At 40.5% G+C, this 22,774-nt stretch overlaps 1 protein-coding gene across 14 annotated transcripts in view; it reads left to right on the top strand.

Moving 5' to 3' along the window:
- Positions 1-2,227: 2,227 nt before the first annotated feature.
- The window catches only part of NCOA3 (nuclear receptor coactivator 3), a 98,931-nt gene continuing 78,384 nt past the window's right edge, over positions 2,228-22,774 (top strand). For 7 of the 14 annotated variants that reach the window (XM_081867501.1, XM_081867503.1, XM_081867498.1 and 4 more), the window contains exon 1: positions 2,228-2,441. The gene's annotated coding sequence lies outside the window, so the exon portion shown is untranslated. The other 7 variants (XM_081867502.1, XM_081867510.1, XM_081867509.1 and 4 more) reach the window with 5 other exon arrangements.

Below are 22,774 nucleotides of genomic sequence, written 5' to 3'. Positions count from 1 at the left end.
GTTTATTCTTTCCAGTGTGCTCCCAGCTGTGTCTTAGCAACAGATAGGAAGTGAGAAAAAAAAACTTTACGTAATGTAATTTGTTCTAGTTTTGGACGAATGTCCAAGAGTTCTATTCCAGGGTACATTGTTAGAAGTTGGCCAGTAAATGTGTGTTAAAACTCGAATACTGACAAAGCCATCACATGTGGGTAAGATAACTTGTCTCACTTGCCAAAGAGCAAGCATAACTTTTTGGTTGTAAGCAGCACAGGATGCTATCTGACAGTCTTAAAAACAACTTCTGAATTTTGGTGCTTATTTGTTTATTTGATCTTGAAGATGATTTAGTTTCTTCTTGCATGTGACCATCTTTCTGCCTATAACTTCTCCTTAACACACCATGATACTTAATAAGTAACTATATTTCCAATCAGTAAGTTATAAATAGTGGGACTTATGCTTGCCTTACGGTCACGTGTAGTATGCCACACTGGTGTGGCAAGAGAGGATGGCAAGTGTGACAAGAAGATTCAAGGACAATCAAAGAAACATTTAAACATTTTAGTGTACAGTGGTACCTCAGGTTACAGACGCTTCAGGTTACGCGTTTTCGGGTTGTGCACCGCGCCAAACCTGGAAGTACTGGAACAGGTTACTTCTGGGTTTCGGCGCTTGTACATGTGCGGAAGTACTAAATTGTGCTTTGCGCATGCGCAGAAGTGCTGAATCGCAGCCCGTGCTTGCGCAGACACGGTGCTGCGGGTTGCAAATGCTGCGGGTTGCGAACGTGCCTCCCGTATGGATCACGTTCGCAACCCGAGCTTCCACTGTATAGTATAGTATCAAAATAACTTTTTATTTATTGTATTTCTCATCAATAAAAAAATTGGTGTGGCATGAGCAAATTTTTATTCTGGAAGTGTAGCACGAAGAAAAAAGTTTGAAAACCACTGCCTTACAGAATGACATGCGGCAAGTAATTTGCTCAAAATCAGTAATAATATGTAACTGGATTAAAAACATGGTCCATACAGACAGAACTTAAATCCACTGGAAGCAATTAGCTGCAACTGATTTAGCCTCAAGCAGTTCAGAGGGAATACATTGACTTTTGCCTGGTATGTCTATAATACGAAAAGTCCTTCTGTTCCTCAAATGGGTAAAACAAGAAGCTATCCTCCTGTTTTAGCTCTGGGTGGTCAATAGTAGAAGCAAGCGGGAATACCTGAATAACTTGCTTCTTAGGCACCATCTGCATTACAGTCAAGCGCAAGGGAAGCCCCACATAGACTACATTGCAGTAATCCAATTTTGAAGTATCCAATGCATGAATGCAGCACACCATCAACTTCTAGGTTCAAGGCAAAGTTGACCCCCCATTTATATTTCCCCCCCTGCTCCTCTGAGTACTTCAGCTGTTTCTTTAAAGTTCCAGAACTTGGATCCTGTAGCAATGTTATCTGCTTTTCTTCCTAAGTAATTTGTTGTTTGATCCTCCTCTCTGCTTTCATTAATTCTTCTTTGATCATATAATTAGCAAAAGCTATTATTATATCCCTTGGTGGGGCACTTTCTTTTGGCTTTGGTCTCAAGCTGCAGTGGGCCCTTTTCATATCTGTACATATAACTTGTATTTCAGTAAATACTTCCTTCCACCAATCAGTTCGGAAACTAGTTGAAGCCTTAATTGTAAATCATTTTGGGATGTTGAAACATTCAAAGTTTTGTCACAGTGGCGGAAACTCAAATCCAGTGACACAGTGACTACTTCTCTACTCCCCCCACCTTCCCTGCCAAATCAATTATTTTATTCTCCAGGAATTTAAAGCCTTGCCAATTTATTTTTAAAAAGTCGGTGTGCAGGTTGTTTATTTGAGTGGACACAGCTTCCAGCGGGACATTTGCTGAGCCTGGATGTATTTTATCTTTGCCCCACTACATTTGGATCTCCACTTTATTCACATTGGGCAGAAATCCAGGATCACAACGGCTCTGTTCTGATTCACGCTGTGGTTAAAAGTAACGCTCGCTCCTTTCAAGGCAGAAGCGAAGCGCTTCGGTTGAAGGGAACGGCGGAAGGAACGCGAAGATGCCTTCACGGACGAGACTACAAATCCCAGAGGGCTTTGCGGAACGAGGCGCCGCGCGGCCACGTACAGCCGCGGAGTAACACACGACCCCGACGTCCCTTAGGAGGCGGATGCTGAACTACAAATCCCAGCTGCCCACGCGCTTGCCGGGCTGGCTCCGGCTGTATCTGGCGGCTGCTTCTGAGGAGGCTGGTTCCTATTTTAAATCCAGTCAAGAGATCAAAATGGCCGACGCGAGCTGAGCGTGAGGCGGGGAGGAGAGAGCGAGCGAGAGCGAGAGCGAGAGGGGGGCGCTGGGCAGAAGGCAACGCTCGGCTCTCCTTCTCCTTCTCCTTTTTCTCTCCGCCCCCTCCCCTCACAAATCCTCCGGTGAGTTGCGTTCAGACGTGGGGCGGGAGGCGAAACAACTGCCGCATATGCCGGCGAGGGTGAAACGGGTGAGGAGGGACGCCTTCTTTTCTCCCCCTTTTCCATTGCCCACCTCGGGAGACCGGCCAGCCGAGGGGGCAGCCCTCTCTCTCGGGCGCCTCTTCCACAGGGGGGCGTCGTGGGGCTCGGGGGGCGGTTGAGAGAGCGAGCGAGCGGAGAGGAGGAAAGTGCAAGAAGAGGTTCTTATTATCCTTGCCTCGGGGCGCTGCGTTTCTGCGGGTCTCTTCTTCGCGCGTCTCCTCATCTTCACAGGACTTTTCAGGTGCCCGGAGGGAAGAGAAGAGGGGACTTTGAGAAGGCGGCTTTGCCTGGTTTGTTGGTGGGGGTGGGATTGGATTCCCCCTCGGCGTGCGTCGCGAGGGAGGGAACTTGTTTCCCTTTTCACGTGTATTTCGCCTTGCACGCCTTTCTACGGGCACTCGGGAGCAGACGCGTTTTGGAGGGACCCAAAGCCAACCCGTGCGGTGGTTTCTGCTCCTCCTCCCTTGCTCAAGCTCTGTTGCTGTTGAGTCTGGGTGGGAAAGGAAGGCGAGGGGCGGGGGCAGCGAGTTAACTTCAGGTAAATTTGGGGACCGGTGGGTGGGGGAAACTCGCCGCCAGCATCGCCACCCTCCCTCCCTCCCTCCCTCTTTCCCCTGCCGGCTTGGTAAGTTTCAGGCGGGTAAGTCTCCTGCTTCGTTAACACGAGGGCGAGCGGGAGACGCTCTTGTGCTTTGGTCGGGACCCGGGTGAGAGGATGGATGCCTGGTGTCTGCCTCTGTTGGCCGTTTGTGGTGCGTCTCTCAGCCATGGCGAGGTGGCTCTTTTCTTTTCTTTCTTTCTTTTTTTGGAAGCGAGAAGCAGCAGCAGCAGCAGCTTCCGTCTTCCTGCTTGTTACCAACTGGCTGGGTGGGAAGGGCAGAGCGCTTGGGATAACTGCCCGACGCTGAAGCAACCCAGCGATTTATTTATTTGTTTTAAAGTTTTGCCTCGCTGTCCTGTGCAAGGTGCTGCTGCTGCCTTGGCTGCGGTTCCAGTGTTGTGTGTCTTTGCTTTGCCAAGTTGCTTGGGGAAAAAGAAGACATTTGCTTCCCAGCCCCCTTTTCTTGTAGCGCAGCTTAATCGTGTTGTTTTAAAGGATAGGGTTGCTCTTCGAGATACTTTGCCTCTGACTTCAAATGATTAAAGCATGTAGAACATGTAAATATAACAGGTACTGACTGTATGACAAGCTCCGATAAATATTGGCACTCCCGATAATAACATTGAAGAAAAATTGGACGAGCCTAGTCTTTCATATATGGGAGAGAGTATTGTGCCCACTGTCCAGCATACAGACGTAGCGTGTGCCCGGTTTGAGCACTTTAAATGGCAAAACCACCCTTAATGGTTGTTGGAGATGGGGAGGCATATCTTCCCAAAGTATTTTGGCTATAGGATTTGGGATTCTGAATGTTTAATGTTTAAATATGGTCCTTTATTTTAAAAGATGCCTTTTTGCGTTGTCTCTTTTTGAAATGTTGTTATGTCACGTTACGTTTTCTGGTCAAAATAAAGAAGTTGCATGCAAATAATAACTATAATGAGGTAATACATTGTTGAGTGTGGTGATGTAGAGGGAGTCATGGTTTTGAACACACAAATGCTCAGTCTGCATTAGAACAAGCTGTTACATTGCTGTTTCAAGCTAGGTTTGGTCTTTAAGTTTTTAAAATATTTAATATCTGTTTAAGTCTTATAAATTAATTAAAGCTATTTTGTATGCCTTTAACTGGGAAGTTGTCGTTGTAATGTAATTTGTGCTCTGTGTGCAGTTGCTTATCAGATATGCACCAAATAGCTGAGCCAAAATGCAGACGAGAAGGGGAAAGCCCCTGATCACAATAGAATAAAAAGGAACAGTATTCTTAGGTTGTACAGAGCTTAATAACACAGATGGTGTATAAAATGGGAACAAAAAAGCCTGACTTTTTGTAGATATTGGGGGGGAAACCCAAAATACACTTACTGAGACAACTTGAGGAAAGGAAGGCATTGAACTCGATGTCTAAAATGATATTGGACACTAGTCTGACATTGGAGGTTGCTTCAGGTCTTGCATATAAATGAGCAATATGAGCAGTAATCGAATATCTTATTTTTGCATTGTGTTCACATAGCACTTGACATGCTGATATGATTATTCTGAATATAAAAAGAGAAAATACTATCTTTAGCATGCCAAATACTATTTCATTCTAGTGTTTGTATGTAATTTTAAGAATGAGTGAACATTTTTTTTGGCATTGAGACAGTTGCTTACAAGTGACAACTACCTATGAGCCTCTCAGATTGTATTATTATGCATTGTGAGATGTCCAGTTAGAATTTTTAACGGCAAAAAATGGGTGTGCGCACAAAATGGCTTTTAATTTTTTTATCAAGTAGGAGAAATAACAAATAACTATATGTTCTTAGTATGAAATGTAAGAGCTTTCCCAATAATTTAGAAATATGGCACAAGTAAAATAGTAGTAATCTGTACAGTCAAACAAAAAAAAATTGAATGCATTAGTCTAAATCAGAATTTAAAGATTTATTCAGGGATGAAATGTTAGAAAATGAATTGCCAATAGTATGTTAAAGTGTGTAATCTTTAATAATACATTAAAAACCTCTAATGTGTGTATTCAAGGCTACATTATCTATACTTAAAAGGTAAAGGGACCCCTGACCATTAGGTCTAGTCATGGCTGACTCAGGTTGCGGCGCTCATCTCACTTTATTGGCTGAGGGAGCCGGCGTACACCTTCCGGGTCATGTGGCCAGCATGACTAAGCCGCTACTGGCGAACCAGAGCAGCACACGGAAACGCCATTTACCTTCCCGCTGGAGGTGCTTTCAAACTGCTAGGTTGGCAGGAGCAGGGACCGAACAACGGGAGCTCACACTGTCGCAAGTCCTAGGCTCTGTGGTTTAACCCACAACGCCACCCACGTGGGAGTAATTTCCACTAAACTTATTGGGACATCTAAGTAAACAAGTATAGGATTGGGCTGTATGGCTATTGGTGTAAGCAAGAGGAGTGAGTGATGGAGGTCCCTTTTTAGGAAGTCCAGGTGCTCAGAAGCTGACCAAAGCCCTCTCTTTAGGAAACACTACATTTGCTGGTAAGATTCAGGTAGGTAGCCGTGTTGGTCTGATGCAGGTGAAATATATTTAAAAATTGTGCAGTAGCACCTTAGAGACCAACTAAGTTTGTTCTTGGTATAAGCTTTCATGTGCATGCACACAAGTGTATCTGAAGAAGTGTGCATGCACACAAAAGCTTATACCAAGAACAAACTTAGTTGGACTCTAAGGTGCTACTGGACAATTTTTTTATATATTTGCTGGTAAGTCAGCAATCCAAAGAAGACTCTATGATAGTCTTTAACTGATGCTCAGCTAGACAATTTAGTGTGGTTGAAGTGCATTTCAAAAGATTTTGAAGGATGTTCCTCTTCTCGGAAGCTTGAGGATCAATCTCGCAAGGCATGGAGCGGGCAACTGGATGCCTGCAAGCTATAGAAAATTCCAGTGTGTAGAAAAGATGGTCAAATGACTTACTGCCCCAACATTTGGCACAACCATTTCATCAGTGCCAATCACTCCCATCCCACTTCTAAATCTTGGTTATCGTCATCACCATCAATTAAATTGGTATACCACCCTTCATACAATTCACAAGAGTTCACAAGATGAAAACACAACATATATACGTATTATTATTTTTTAATCCCCTCCCCCACCTCCTCCTACAAACACTGCTGTTTTAATGAGGAGACATAGTCAGTCAAAGCTTTCTTAAATCATTTTGGAATTAATCTGACAGCTATATAATGAAGGATTCACTTGCAGAAACTGCATTGTCCCAAACTGAATTGCACTTCACCTTAAAATATATACTGTGTGTAGTGTAATCCTGTGCATATTTATTTGGAATTAAGTTCCACTGTGTTCAATGGAATTTACTTCCATGTAAGTCGGTATAGGGCTACAAATTGAGTTGTGCTTGCATTCTGAACCCCCCCCCCCCGAAAAGAAAACAACCAAGCACACCCAGAGAAGTACACATTGTCCTAGGACAAATTATGATTGGACACATGACAAAGCCATTTCGATCCAGTTGCTCCTATATTGCAACTTGTTTATTTTGTAAACCTAGAATTGGTCAGCTTGTTTTGCTGCAATGTGTAAGTTGTAGTCTGTTTTCAACCTTTCACTGTTGAAGAACTACACTGAAAAGCTTCATAAAACTTATTTCTTAAAGCAGATGGTGTGAAGGGGGTGATGCCATCAATCTTAAGTAAATGAATATGGATTCAACTATCTGATAACATTAATAACTTCCAAATTTAACTTGGTAGGAGGTAAATAATATTTCAGGCAAGCATGTGTATAATGGATGCGACCAGGAATGCTATTTTAAATTGTGTAATCATGCAACTTGCTTCCGTTCTTCTCTCCAGCTCTTCCTTGTTTTCTCAGTCTTTTGATTACACTCGAATCACTGAAAGCTTTTTGATAGAACTAGAAGTTTTGGAAAAGCTGGGTCATTCTTAAGTTTTAAGAAAGCAACAAGGATAGTAAGTAACTCATGGAGAACCTATTGCCAAAAGCTGTAGTAAAGAACATCTTGAAATATGACTAATCAGGGGCACTTAATATGCATGCCTGAGTGTCTACACCATTAGAAATGGAAACAAAAATACATTTCTGATGCTAAGTTTAATGTCTTCTGCCATATGGTCTTGTTATATGAGATACCTTAAGACTTTTACTTAACTTTAAGATAAAATTCCTTCTAAAAATACAGTAACCTTGTAATATAGAAAGAATTGTGCTTAATACTAATGTTGGTATGGTCTCATCAATCCAAAGATTGAGGCAACAGGCATTTGAAAACTTTTTAAGTGTTCAGAAATTTGTTGCAGGACACATAGTGATGCAGAGATCTTTTTACCCAGCTTAAGTTTTTATGTCACCCATGAATGATCTTGGATGGGCATAGTATAGTTGCAATGACCAATGCACTGGTAGTGTCTTGTTTAGACTACTGTAATGTGTTGTCTGCCCTTGACAGCAGTCTGGAAACTACTTTAAAATGTGGCTGTTAGGATTTTAACCAGTCTTGTTGGGAGCATATATTTCTAGTTTTGAAAGAGATTTGTTGGCTAACAGTTACCGGTAATTCCTGAACCCAATCCAAGGCATTGATTTTGAATTTTAAAGCTGGACATAGCTTAGGACTTCACTGCTCCTGTTCAGACTGCACAGCAAAAGCAATTTAGTTCTTGAAGTTCATTCTGATTGGGCAGATAAAATGTAACTGATAGAATTTGACAGGAAGTGGTATTAGTGTATGAAAACAGTCAAGATCCAATGATCCCCAGGCATGTACCTCCAGATGGTGGAGATGTCAGGCACCATCCTAGTGCCCAGGCATGTTCACTTGTTTGCAAGTAGCTGATAGCCAGGTGCAAAATGCTCCTGGCTAGTTTCAATCACTGGTTGGAGGCATGCTGCCTTGCCTTTCCCTGTAGCTCCAAGTTTGTGCTCATCTTGCTTGCCAGAGCCTGGTGCCCCTCTCACTGTCGTGAAGGGCGGTTAGCAAGGTTATTGAAGCCTTATGTTAAGGAACACCTTCTTCCATGTTGATGTTGATGTGGGTGTTCTGCTGTTGGACAAAAAGCAAGCAGTGAGCAGGAAGAGAGGGCCTTTCCATTTGTGCCACCCTAGATATTAAACTTCATCCCCAAAGTATCGCATTTGGCACCTACTCTGTTATGTTATTTTCTTTTAAAAACAAAACCTGGCAAAGCCACTTCTGTTCTCCCAAGCTTTTAAACTATTTTTCAGTTTTACTTACTTATTTTTACTCTGTTGCTTTAAGTACTTATGCTGTTTTGTGTGAGCTTTCTTTTTTATTGTTTATGAAATTCTGTTGTGACCTTTCCTGAAATATATATTGTGAAATTTATGAGTGTGCTTAGAATAGTTTTAGCAAGATCTAATTCTTTCCAAAACTACAATTCAGAGTTTTCTTTGTAGCAAAGCATTACCAGTTAACTGATTTAAATTAAGTGCTATCAAAGTGTCTAGTGGATGCCCAGCATAAAAGGTAGAATCATTACCCAATTTTTGCTTGGATAGTTCAGAGTCTGTTAAACAGTGCTGGTTAGGTTTCCCATTTTATGGATGAATAAAATTTATAGCATGAACCTTGAATGACATGTTTCAGGGATGGGAAACCTTTTTGGCTCCACGAATCAGATACTTATCAGGATCTGCCTTATGGGCCACATTGGACAAGTGTACAGGGCCTCCCACCTGTCAAAATCCCTTCTGTGACTTTGCAAAACTCAACCAGATAGGCGGGGTATAAATAAACTACTACTACTACTACTACTACTACTACTATTATTATTATTATTATTTATTAACAACAACCCTGTTTTCTGCTTGGAAACATGGCAGCACAGCGAATGTAAGATTAAACCCTGGCCTCCCCACCATCAGCTGATGTGTTGGCAGGCATACCGTAGTTTGGGGAAAACAGCCTGGGCAGAGGTTGCTCAGTACTGTACTGTATTAGATTAACAACTATCCATTATGATATCTATATGGAACCTCTGTTGTGAGAGTTGTTGAGCTCTGCAATGGGTTTCCAAGCCCTGTTTGTGGACTTGTCATCTGATTGGCCACTGGCCTAGTTGGTCCTTTTATCTGAATTAGAAGGGTTTCTCTTTACACCGTATACCAGGTCTGGGGAAGCTATGGTCCTCCAGATGTTGGTGAATTACAGTTCCTATCATTCCTAAGCATTGACCATGCTTGCTGGGGCTGATGGGAGTTGTAATTATGGAGCATTTGGAGTGCCAAATGTCCCCTGTACCTGCCATCTGTAGTTTTCTTAAGAAATGAGTCTGATTATGCTCAGTGAGCCCTAATTCTGGGTAAATTTGGATAGGATTGTAGACTAGTTGTTCTTTATTTGGCTTCCTTATACATCCATGCTTAAGAAAAAAACCCCCAACTGTTTAATAATAGCACAATAAAACATTTAGTTCTTGGCCTTTTCCATTCTCCCAGTAGTAGTCTTTAAAAAGCTATTCTGATTAGCAGCTTAAAATAGGTTTACTATATTAGGCAATGTTGCGGCTATGTACAAGAGTATGCAAGTAACACATTGGGTGTTATATCAGGGAAATGTAACCTAATGCAGGGTTAATACAAAATATTTTAAACATTTTCTGGTAAATGCTAGACTTCCATTTCTGAAATGCATGCTCACTTTATCAGAATCTGAGACACTATATATCTAAAACTTATAAGGCATTGCAGTGTGCCTCCTTTGCTTCTGGAATTTGCTCATTGTGCCTTCAGGTTATCTGGCAACAGTGCATTGCAGTTAAAACTAAATTTAAAACAAATTACAGTCTACATTTCTAACTTTATATTTTCCATTTTTAATGTATATTGGAAAGCAACAAAATGAAGGGAAACGGATGGAGAAGAGGAATAAGGGATGTTGTGCAAACAGATTAGATTCTGCAGGGCAGGTGACTAAATCAGAGTTTGAGTATTTAAGGTAAAAGTTGGAGATGTGACTTGAGCGTCATTGCTCAGGTGACTCAGAATTCATACCATAACAGTTTAAAAAGAGCACACACCTATCTTTCCTTTGGCTTGCTGAAATAGATGACTGATTTCAATAACAGCATGGTCAGTTTTGCAGAAATAATTGTGGAAATCCAGTGGTGTGATACAAATGCTTATTACTCATGGATAAAATGGCCAGATGAAAAACAGGCCAAGGTGAGGCCAAGGCTCTCACGTTATCACACTGCATGTGTTAATTGGCTCACTAATACCAGAATTCCTGTAGTACTGACAACTGTTTTGTGAGTGACCACAATTAATTATAAATTATCACTGTATTTTTCTGCATTTCTTTTTCCTCTAGTAACACTCCTCAAGCTCATCACTCAAAAAACCTCATGCAATTCAGGATAATACTACAGTGTTATCTGATGAGGTGTAGTCCATGAAAACCTTTGCCATAATAAATTTATTAGGATCACATCCAGTGATATCTATTTGCGAGTGGAGTGAATGTCTGCTTAGACAACAGAGGTCTTTGCCTTTCGCTCCTTGCCCTTGCAACCCCAATACACTTCCCTAACTCTGAAGGGTTAGGCCAGGGAACTTTCCACAGCACATTTGAGGAGGGCCTGGTTGCGGGGAAGTAGAACAATGATAACTTAGAAGAAGTCCCTTTGCTCAAATGAAAGTTTGCTCACATGATCTTGGATGTTGCCCTGTTTCTTAAAGATTCCATGAAACTCTTCACTGTTTTTAACTTGTGTAGAAGAGGAAATGCCAGCAGGTGTAACTCATCTTTCAAGCTATATCTGATGAAAATCCCTCTTGTACAGAAAGTTACGGGAGCCTCCTCTTCTTTTTCATTTGGGATCCTGCAGTAGGCTGAAGCAAGGTCTGGTAGGTTCTTGTGAGACGTGAGTAGTTAATTTTCATCATGTGAAAATTGAATGATTGTGTTTGTAGGTAGCATTTAAATTTCCATATTTGAGAGGTGGTCAGATTAGTTTTTCATTTGGATGGAAACACCTTTAGCTCAGATGTATCTGACAGAGACATTGATTCACTTAGGGATTAACAGTAGGGCTAATTTGCTTATATCCAGATTATTTAATATTAAACTAGTTATTCTTTAGCAACCTTTATTTTCACAATTTTTCAAATAAATATGATCTGATCGTTTTCTTTTTGTTTAAAAAATTGTAAGCTTTTATGCACCCTCCCAAAGACATGTGGGCTTGAATGACAAAAGAGTTTGAATTGTATTTCTATGATGTATAGGATTACATCCAACACTGCTGTTCATTCAGCTTAGGCAGTAGACTTCTTCTTGCAGAATGGAATTTGCCCTGCTCTTCCTTGCAGTTCCTTGTGCACCCTCAAAATCTGCTTTAGGGACCTGGGGGATCCCTGGAAAACATTTGGGTGAGCAGGGGGAGAGGACGGGAAAGGAAAGGGAAATCCTGTTGTGCAAGTTCAGCTCTGCTAACACAGACAGTGTTGGATACAACCCATAGACTCTACTTAGTTAGAAAGCTATATGTTTTAATTAGAGAAGCAACTGGATTAAATTTTAATTGAAACATCAATTTTTTAGCTGAGAGTTTTAATCAAATAAATCTGCATGTGCTTAAAACTAAGTTCCAAAGAAAATTATGCTTTTTTCTACATATAGAGTATACATATAGTATCAAGTTGTTACATATGGTAATACAGTCTTCATATACTGTGAAATGATTGTCAAGGCAGATTTAAGGAATAATGGACATAATTCTGTTTCTTACCTCAAATATTCATAATGTATACTATTTCTGTATATATTGTTTACATTATTTATGATTAAAAGTGCCTTTTTGGATCATAGCAAAGGTGCATATAGTGCAACATTCTATCCTCTTCCACCTTTGATGGGGAAGGAAGGGTCATATGAAAGAAGGGCATAGAAGATGCTGATACACCTGTTTCACTCCCAGTGTTCACATGCACACTCACATTACAACATTCCATTTATAACATTGGCAAGCTAGGTGCTTCCCACCCCCACCCCAAAAGATAGAGACCACAAGAATAGCCGTGTTTCATCAACATACAAGTTGGATTGCATTATCAAAACTGATGGGCATGTAGAATTTTAGGTGTTGAATTGGTGTCCGAGTCTAAGGATCCTTGCATGCAGCTGCAGACTCATAGATTTGTATATAACAGGGGAATCTCTGGCCCAAGGGCCAAATGCAGACCTCCACACCTATCTGGCCCTTAGCACTCTTCCCAAGCCATACCCCCTACTGGCTCTGCTTTTCCCTTCTTGAGTATTTTTGTTTGGCTGGAATACGTCCTTGAACACTGATAGTGTCTTTGTTCTTTTGGATATAGGCTAGAGGGGCATGTTCCAATGTGTTTAGAAACTTTCCTGCAGTACAAGGCAAAATTTACATTCATTGCTTTGCCTGCCACTGGTATGCAGCCCCTGGCGGGTTGCCCAGAAGGGAGTGTGACCCTCAGGCTGAAAAAGGTTCCCAACCTCGGATATGTAAGAATTCTGCTTTTTCATCAGTTGAGCAGACTTTTGGTACTGGCATGAGACAGAGTAAGCTCAGAAAGGAACAGGGCCAAAGTTAAAAAGATGGAGGAACACTAGACTGAAATATGAAGATCAGCAATGGTAGGTGAACATGGCACTTACTGGTTTTTAGAAATGTTTAGAAATGAGCCTAAATAATCATGAATTGGAATAAATCTATCATTGCAAAAAGCAAATTGAGACAGGCTGAGTAGCAGCTTGCAAGCTGACCTCTGAAACTATAGTAATAATATTCACTGGAGCTGGATCCAGTACAATTAAACTGAACTCTCTTGACTTCAAGTTTTTAGACAGAGTCCCCACCCAATCTACCAAAAATCTGTGCAACCCCTGTTTTGGCAAAACACTGAAAGTCCCAAGAAGTTTGGCAGGTAATGTGAGTCAAGTGTGGTTTCTGATGCTGATTTGGCATGAAATGTCTGGTTACAAAATGGCTTGTGAGCTAACATGTTGGAAGGGGATATGGTTATTCAGGCAGACTCAAAGGCATTTGTCTTTCATTCAGCCAAACTTTGAGTCAGATGAAGAGATTTATAGCTTCAGTAATTTTAGTGCTCTGGACTTTTACAGAATGCGGAAATGGTAAAATGTCTGCATTTTAACTAATCATATTAGCCATAGGTGTAAAGCTCCCTTGGGGAAAAACTAAGCATGTCTTCAACTACTTATAAGATTGAGGATTTCATGTTAAATTGATTTATATCTAACTGTAGATACAATATGTGAAAATAAGTTCCATTGAAATTTGTTGGAATTAACAAAGTATTTTAGGATTGAGGCACTGGGAGTTCTTTAGGTCTCCATGCTTCAATCTTAGAAATACTTTCCTGGGGAAAAAATCTGGTGTAATTCAGTAGATTCTGCTACTAAGATTTCATTCTAGTAGCTTTGTGGTTGATTGCTCATTTAAGTATTCTATACCTATGCAACTGCCTATACTACCACAGCACATATATAACTATAATGCTGCCCAAAGACACCATTTACAGTAAAGGCCACAACCCAGAGACATGCATGCATACCAGAAGCCTTCCCATGTGTGTTTCCAGCAATATCCCTATCAGCCTCCCCAAACTGTCCTCCAAGCATACTACACTTGAAAGCCTCTGCTACGTATTCAGATACATAAGTTTGTATTCAATTAACTTTTACTTGGACCCATTGAATTAATAGCAATGATTAACTAAAGTCCATTAGTTTCAATGTGTCTAGCTGAATACAACCGTTACTGATTTTGCATACAGGGGACTGGAAGCTACCAAGAAAAAACTAAAGGAGGCAAAGCCTGAAATTGATGCTAAAAGTACTTAAAATGTATTAGAAAATACAGTACATTATATGCATTTTGGCAAGCTGCTGCAATGCTTATGCAGATGGTATATTCACCATAATACAGTGTTGAATTCCATCCAGAAAATTGTACCATTTTTCACATCGAGAACCTTTAACTTTAAGTTCTAATAGTGTGTTCAGAAGATCCGTGTGTGTGTATGCGTATGTATTTACTGCTTTGGTTACTTCAAGAAAGGATAACTTCATTCCACTCTTACGTGGGGCTTTCTTCACACTTGGTCCAGAATCTGCAGTTAATGCAGAATGCTGCAGCACAATTGCTGACAGGAGTGAGGCCTTGTCGCATATAACACCTCTGCTCAGAGATCAGCACTGGTTACCAGTTTTCTACTGGCCAAGTTCAAGGTCTTATGATTAGTACAGTGGTACCTCAGGTTACATACGCTTCAGGTTGCATACGCTTCAGATTACAGACTCCGGTAACCCAGAAATAGTGCTTCAGGTTAAGAACTTTGCTTCAAGATGAGAACAGAAATCATGCTCTGGCGGCATGGCAGCAGCAGTAGGCCCCATTAGCTAAAGTGGTGCTTCAGGTTAAGAACAGTTTCAGGTTAAGAACGGACCTCCGGAACGAATTAAGTACTTAACCCAAGGTACCACTGTATTTAAAGCCCTTAGCAACTTGGGACCAATTTACCTATGAGATTGCCTTACCCCACAAATGCCCACTCAACTGCAGTGCCTACACTTGGGAACTCCCTCCCTGTTGAGATCAAGCAGGCACCTTCTCTGTACTCTTGTTGCTCGCTAAAAACATTCTTGTTTAGACAAGCCTACCCATTATATTTCCCCCATAGAAAACAGTGTGATGATGCTGAGCATGCTCAGTGGACTCAAGAGTGCTGAGTGACTATTGTGGAAGAGAGAATGGAAAACTAGGGATGGTGTGTCTGGAACCTTGAGCAGGGACACTCCACACATTTTGTTGTAGGGATATGCTCAAATAGCACCATCCATACACAAGAGGCTTCTTTGGCTTGCAGAAGTATGGAAAATATTTAGGAAACTAAACCTCAAGGGCAACCCACCCAAATAGTCCAATGAAGACTGAATGTGTTTAGTGGGCATGGAATGCTATTGGAGGGGGGAGAAATGGAAAAACTGGATGGGGGACGGCAATGGTATTCTGCAACACTCAACAAGAGTACTCCCCATAGCAACATTTTATTGGTGCCAATTGTTTTTGTTAATTAGGGGTAGCTATTGTTTGTACCCTCTAGATCAGGCATGGCCAAACTTGGGCCTCTATATGTTTTGGGACTACAACTCCCATCATCTCTAGCTAACAGGACCATTGGTCAGGGATGATGGGAATTGTAGTCCCAAAACATCTGGAGGGCCAATTTTGGCCATGCCTGCTCTAGATGTTGCTGGGCTACAACTTCCATCTCTGGCTGTTGGCTATGCTAGTTGGGGCCGATGGGCACTGTAGTCCAATAAATATTTGGAGGGCACTATGTTGGCTATGAGTATTCTACATTAAGCTACTCCCTATATAGTAGTATAGTTCTGCCAACTGTGTGCTTAAGTATTAGACTTTGTAGTAGAATTTTGTAAATATGGCCAGAACATTTACTTACCTGCTTCACAAAATATACCCATGTTAGTTATTTGTTGCACATTGATTTCATGGCAGAAAAAAACATATTGGGTATCCTCTGTATTAAAACCATCTGCCCTTTCTGGCTGCCTGAAGGAAATCTCACTTGCCACAGGTGAGCAGGCAAAGTGTCTAATTACAAGCTGCTGTCATATGATTAGTGAAACAGGTCTATTTGAAATGAAATTTAACCATGGTTAATTGCTCTGAAAAGCTGCACACTTCTTTGAAAATTGTTCCAAGACCATGAAAGATAGATGTGTTGTGGATATTGTCCTGCACATTTAATTGTGTTGACACAATATTTCCTTTTGAGAGCATTTCAGCATTTCTCACTCATGGAAAAGTCTATGAGAATTCATGTACTTTTCATTGTAAGCTTAGATACAAAATGTTATAAAATATTACAGAATAGCAAGTGCTAACAGTGGGAATACCCTCAACATTTTTTATAACACTTAAAAGCTTGCCTTCTGCTTCAAAACCTCACAAAGTAGTTTAATGGCCTGATACAACAAATTATTATCTTCACATAGCCTTTTCATCTAGTTAGAATCATTTTATTATTAAAAGATCAAGTTAGCCTTTCTTCAAAAGTTTGTTGCACAAAAGCCAGTTTCTAAACTGTATTATAAGTGAAATATAAACCTTTTAAAAGGAAGACCAACTACCAGGATTTACATAGTAAAATCCAAGGTCATAGTCTAATGAATGCTTTGCAGGAAGAAAGGTAAAAATAAGCTGCATACTTTTTGGATATGGGCCTGTGAAATCTTCCACTATATTCATTAGTAACGTGCAGGCATGCTTGTGCTGCTGGTATTTTGAGCAATAGACTTGACTCTGAATGGAATTTTTAGTTATTCAATCTGCAATAAACAGACAACTAGCCAGCATTTTAGAGCAGAAAAACAGTTGCTACAGAAAGTATTTAGTAATTCAGTTAATGAGTGTAAGTAAGTGAAATGAGTCCATGTTAGCTTGCTGTTTAGAATATAACTTAACATATTTTGGGTAAGTATCTGTACCTTTTTTCAGCTCATCTGCCCAGCTCTCTGTCTTATCTGAATCAGGTGGTGCTAGACTATAGCTTCAAGGCAGTGATGGGCCAGATGTGGGCCAATAAATTGAGACTGAAACCTGAACAGACAAATGTATTATGTATTCTGAGTTCTTGAGTCTGGGAGATGGGAAGCTGGTCTGCTGTGGATGGGATTGCATTCTCCTGGAAGGAGCAGATCCATAGCATTGTCAATAGAGGTTCAGGAAACCTCAATTCTGATTTACAAGGAAGAGTACCTGAAACCAGCCCATGATGGGTCTCAGGAATCATTGATACTAGCATTCTAGATCAAATGCAAATCAAGTAATGGAGTTAGGATGGAATTATTGTTCAAAAGGTGTTATTTTCTAATAGTAATTGTAAAATTGGTTGCAAATGGACCATGCCAAGTTGCAAAACATGCCTGGCACCTGGGGTGTTTTGGATGCTGATCCAGGTGTAACTCATTCAGGCCATTAGGTGAAGAACAGGATATAAATCTTGTGGTGCTTTGCAAACCCATTTTTGGCCCGGCCTTGACTTTTATCTGCCCCAAACCTGGTATATATCTATTTTTTAAAATGAGTTTGCTTGTATTTCAATTCCTTTTGACAGAAGAGAGTACAGTGGTACCTCGGGTTAAGAACTTAATTCGTTCTGGAGGTCCGTTCTTAACATGAAACTGTTCTTAACCTGAGGTACCACTTTAGCTAATGGGGCCTCCCGCTGCTGCTGCACCACCGCCGCACGATTTCTGTTCTCATCCTGAAGCAAAGTTCTTAACCTGAGGTACTATTTCTGGGTTAGCGGAGTCTGTAACCTGAAGCTTCTGTAACCCGAGGTACCACTGTATCACTTTCAAGGGTGGTTATCCTCTGTAGCTTTTATAATGACTTGTATTAATAGTTAAATTGTATTTTAATGTTTGTGTGTGTCCAATTAATTGGGGCACCTTTTCTATAAAATATTTTTATTATTTAATCAAAGTTATTAAATTGATAAATGTTGCAGACCAGCTTAATAGGATTCTATTTGCTTAAGATCTGGTGAGTTCTTCACCACAGGTTGTTATGCTAAAGATGCTTCTGGATTATTTTACTGGGATTATGAACCAAAATTTAACTATTGACCACCTCTAGCCCTAAAGGAATAAAAAGCTTTATATATTTGTATTTAAATGTTATGTGCTTGTGTTGCCGTGGGAGCCATCTTAGAAGAAACTTCTTCTAACATGCTGCCCATCACCCATGGTTATTGCAAATACTTGTGTTAAAATAATAATTTTCTGGTAAATAATAATTTTCTGATTATTGGTTTCAGTTCTCCTAAAAGTATAAACGTGTCAGTACCATGTTATCCAAATATCTTTTCTGGAAGTAATGTCTATCAATTGCATTTTAGAAGAGATAATTTTATGAGCAATATACTATTTTTTTTTAAAAAAAATCTACCCACGTTTGCAATGTATATTACAGCTTCAGCAGAGCTACAGAATAGCAATGGTATTATATCTAGCAACATGATGCACCAGGTTGGTGTGTGTTGCAAAGGATGAGCCACTTTTGTGATAGTGTTGCTATGGCAACTACCTTCTGAGAGCTGCCTCAAGGTCACTCATCAGCCATAGCCTAGAGTGCTTGGATTTTACGCAAAATAAGAAGCACCTAGCAGTTCCTGTTGTTCTTTTTTCAGTCTTCTACTTTTGCATTAAATATTATGAGGAATACTAATGGATTCACAATATTTACATGTTAATTAATTTTAAGTGACATTTTTATACAAAGGGTAACGGACACAAGGACAGACTCTAACAATTATATATAAGTGTATGTATATGGTTTTAAAAATCTTCAAATTACATAAAAGAAAGTTGGTAGTAACTAGCAGCAAGCATGTGTACTTAAACTACAATTTAAAGAATTCTTTTAAATGTCTTTTCAAACAATGATGATGATTTTTCTTCTAAATCTGAAAAGACTTCCAGTAGTAGAAGCAAGACTGACACTCAGCAATTACAAGGAGCTGTAGGAAATACATTTATGGGGCTTGCAACTCTGTTCACTCCCATATCATGTGGCAAACAACCAAAATTTTGCTTTTAATATTTTGTTTTATTTTTTGTTCTTCAACTGTTTGTTGTTTGTGGCCCATTCTGGTTATTTAGAAACTGTCTACCTGAATTACTTAAACTCTTCAAAAAATAATCACGAGAAATGTTATTTAATGCTGGGTAAGAGCCAAATTTCATGTATGATATAAATATGTATTTAAGTCCAGATCACTGGCTCTTTGCAGGTGGGTGAAACAAAATTTAAAGCGCTCTCTCTCTCTCTCTCTCTGTGTGTGTGGAAAAATTACCTTTGAACATGTGCAAAGTGCAGTTTCCTCCTAAATGTTTCACTGGAACACTTTGTGGAATATGTTTTCTGATCAAAGTAAGTACCTCCTGTACAAGATTTTGAACCTCAAAACAGCTAGATCTTTCCCAACAGACATCATTCAGCTTGTTTTCTCCTCTCCATTTGAATTTCCCTTTTCCATTTAAATTTATTTATTTATTTTAATAGATACTGCTTTGATAGTAAATCGAACCTCTAAGCACTTTACAAAAAAATTAAGAAAATATTAAACTTATAATTTTTCACAGAGCTAAAAAGAAGAATTAAAATTTAAAAATATCTATAACAAGCTAACAACAGATTAAAATACATGAAGACTTCTACATGTCTGGGTAGACTTACCTGAACTAAAATATTTTTAGCAGATGCCAAAAAGAGTACAGTGCACCCCTGCCTAGTGTAAATAGGGAGGGAGGGAGTTCCAAAGTATAAGTGCTGCCACACCTACAAAAGATTTGTTTCCTGAAAGTGTGCGATGAGTATTATGAACGAGTGTTATGTAACAATTCCACAAATGTTTGTGTGTGCAAAAACACTTATATTTCATTAGTTCTTTAACTTCTCTATTGATATCTGTGAGCTGCTCTCTCTTCTGACACGTGGTACATTGAACTGTAGCACCTTGTGCAAACTAGGAAGTGATCCTGGCCCTCCTATTCAAGGCACTCCATTCTAATCCCTCTCCCTCTCAGTTGTCAATATTTTTCATCTTCTCAAGCTCTCTTCAGGTGTCCAGTTTGAATGTGCCATAAATGGGCAAGTGGAGTATGCCCCAGTTCCTCAAAGATGCATGTCTGTATAGGGTTGCCTAAACAAGAAATGTTTTAAGCAGACACTGAAAAGGGTTGTAGAAGATAGGTTACTCTCATATCTGTCTGAACACTGGTCTGATAAAATTAACTTGCCTACTTGCTGAGGTCATCAAAACAGGCCTTGTTTTGTCTCTCTTGGATTATCTGAAATATAGTAGGTGTCCTTGGAAGTTGAGGCCTTTCTGATAGTGGCACCTCTGTTCCGTAATTCCTTCCTTTGTGGTGCTGTTTGGTTCCCTCTGTGCTAGGTTTTAGACACTGCAATTTCTGAGGATGCTTAGGACCAGTGATTTATATCCGTTTTAGTTGTACTTTTATATATATATAAAATAAGATTTTCTTGGGTAACAAAAGTACATACAGCTTTCAGTTCATGGAGTCCTTTCTCAAGATCAGTTACCGTATTTTTCGCCCTATAGGACGCACTTTTCCCCCTCCAAAAATGAAGGGGAAATCTGTGTGTGTCCTATGGGGTGAATGCAGGCTTCAGGAAGCTATCAGCAAGCCTGGGGAGCCCGTGGATAGCAGCCTCCTGCACGGAGTGTGGGGCGCCCTGAAGCAGAGCGCCCTGCGCTTCGGGCAGACATCCGCAGCCTTCTGCATGGAGCGCGGGAAGCGCTGAAGCAGAGCGCCCAGCGCTTCGGGCAGACATTGGGCAGCTCCACAAGCTCGGGGGACAGCGGGGAGGCGGAGCGCCGCCATCCCGCTGTTCCCTGACCTGGTTTGGATTCCCCGACCTGGTTTTGGGGGGGGGGGAAATAAAGGAATTTTTTTTCCTTTATTTCCCCCCCAAAAAACTAGGTGCGTCCTATGGGCCGGAAAATACGGTACATTTGACGTGAGACACTAATGTTATAGACTATGAGGTGGGGAGAGAGAGAAGGGGGGATAGTAAACCTCCATTCTTTTACAAAGTGTATGTGAGAGTTTTTTTGTGGGTAGGTTCTTTTTTCCATTCATTTACTAGTTTTCATTGGCAGTGAGAAAGATTGGGGGGGCCTAGGGCATGGTTAGTTTCCTTCAGTTGACAGCAGTAAGTTTAGTTTGTGTGTGTGAAGGAGAGGGGGTTGTTGGGTCAAATTAGCCATATTGATTCGTATGCTGTCGGGTTTTGTTGTTGTTGTTGTCTTGTTGGGATGTGTACCGGTATTTAATAAAGGGGAACCACACCAGGGTGAATGCATCCACTGTTTATCCCTGGGTTCATTTGAGTTTGTTGATTAGCTTTTCTAGAAGGGCTGTTTCCCATACTGTTTGGTACCAGTGGTCATACTTGAAGTAGACTTGTGATTATTGGGCATGACTACTATAGGTCCATTAATTTCACTTGGTTTACTTTGAGTAAAACTTAGTAGGATACAGCTCAGTATTTATTGAATGTGTGATTTACTGGTCATCAATTTTTTGTTTTTCCTTTTTCTGCTATTGTATTGTTGGCTTGCTTATTTATTTATTATTTGATGAGAGTATTTTTTCCTTAGGGATTTTTATTGAACAGAAGGGCAGACTATAAATATCTAATTCAGGGTGCAATTTTTAATATTTATCCTGTTTGAGTAATAGTTCAGGGGGTGGTTGTTTTCTTCCTCCGTATCCTCCAGCTGATAAGATTCTCTGGCAGTATCGAGGTTTGTGAATGTTTGCTGAACTTCTAAGTTTAAAGTGTGATTCAAGTTTAATTGATGATATCCAATATCCTAAGCAGTGTGACTGACCATTTTCACATTTAAAACTGTACAAATGTTGAACCAGTGCTTGGAGGTATGAGACAAAAGTGTTGGAGTAGTCATACTCTACGACATGATTACAAACTGTTCCCCCCCCCCCAAAGGGAGTACTTTGTTTATTATTATTATTATTATTATTATTATTATTATTATTATTATTATTATTCCTAGTTCACTGTTCTGATTGCAGTAAGTGGTGGTCAATAAGCATTTATTCATTAGACCTGCTTTGGCTTTTGGTAGACCTTAACTGAAACATGGGGGGGGGGGATGCAGGGGTTTTGTTAAGGGGAAAAATTGCTGTCTGAACACATGTGCTTTACTTGTAAAATCCTTACTGCAAGATGGTACCAACTTCTGTACAGAGCAGGAGCCTTTTTGATGAGGTCAGTTTGTTTAGCAAATTATTCTTTAGGCACTGAATCAGGATCAGAAGCATAAAATGCCTCCTGAGATTATAAAAGAAGCTCTGTCCCTGGGCAGGTCAAGTCTGTGATAGCTGTGATTGTTGCATTGCAGTGGATTGGACTAGATGATCCTTAGAGCTTTACAATTCTATGATTCTAAGTGTCAGGCACAAATCTGGAGTGAAGTTCCTAAGATGGTTGGATGGCGTCCTGTACGCCTCCAGGCGACTCCTGCAGCCAGTCTGGTGCCAAAGATATTGCTCTGCTTTCCTTTGGACCACATCAGTGAGGCTGAAAGGGGGTCTTGACATCTGGGCAGCCCAGGACCTCCATACACACTGCCCAGGCTTTTGAATCCTGGGGAGGTCATGTTGGTGCTGCTAATGGAGCAGTTTTAATTCACCCCCCCCCCCCCAGAAGGCGTATTCCATTGTCTCTCGAGATAGATGGATTCCAACAAGTGTCAGGCAATTTCCTCCAGCCAATGCATCAACAGTGTTACTCTGAAGGGGGTTGCCTTACTCCTCTGTAAGGTTTCTAATACAAGGATGGGAACCAGTCATGCAAAATTGGTGGCAATCTTTTTGGAGGTGGTAAAGCCATCAGTGAGGAACATTCAAGTGAATCCAGTTGGGGCCACTTGTGGTCTCTGGGCCCACATGTTTCTGTAGAGAAATACCAATAAACTGAAAGGTACATACATATATGATAGAGATCTGTCAAAATAATATTGCAAATGGAAATAAAATA

The sequence above is a fragment of the Podarcis erhardii genome (assembly GCF_964252035.2).
Source record: "Podarcis erhardii genome assembly, chromosome: 6".
Classification (NCBI taxonomy): Eukaryota; Metazoa; Chordata; class Lepidosauria; order Squamata; family Lacertidae; genus Podarcis; species Podarcis erhardii.
Note: the sequence above shows the minus strand (reverse complement) of the source record. Positions and strands in the feature narration are given on the sequence as shown.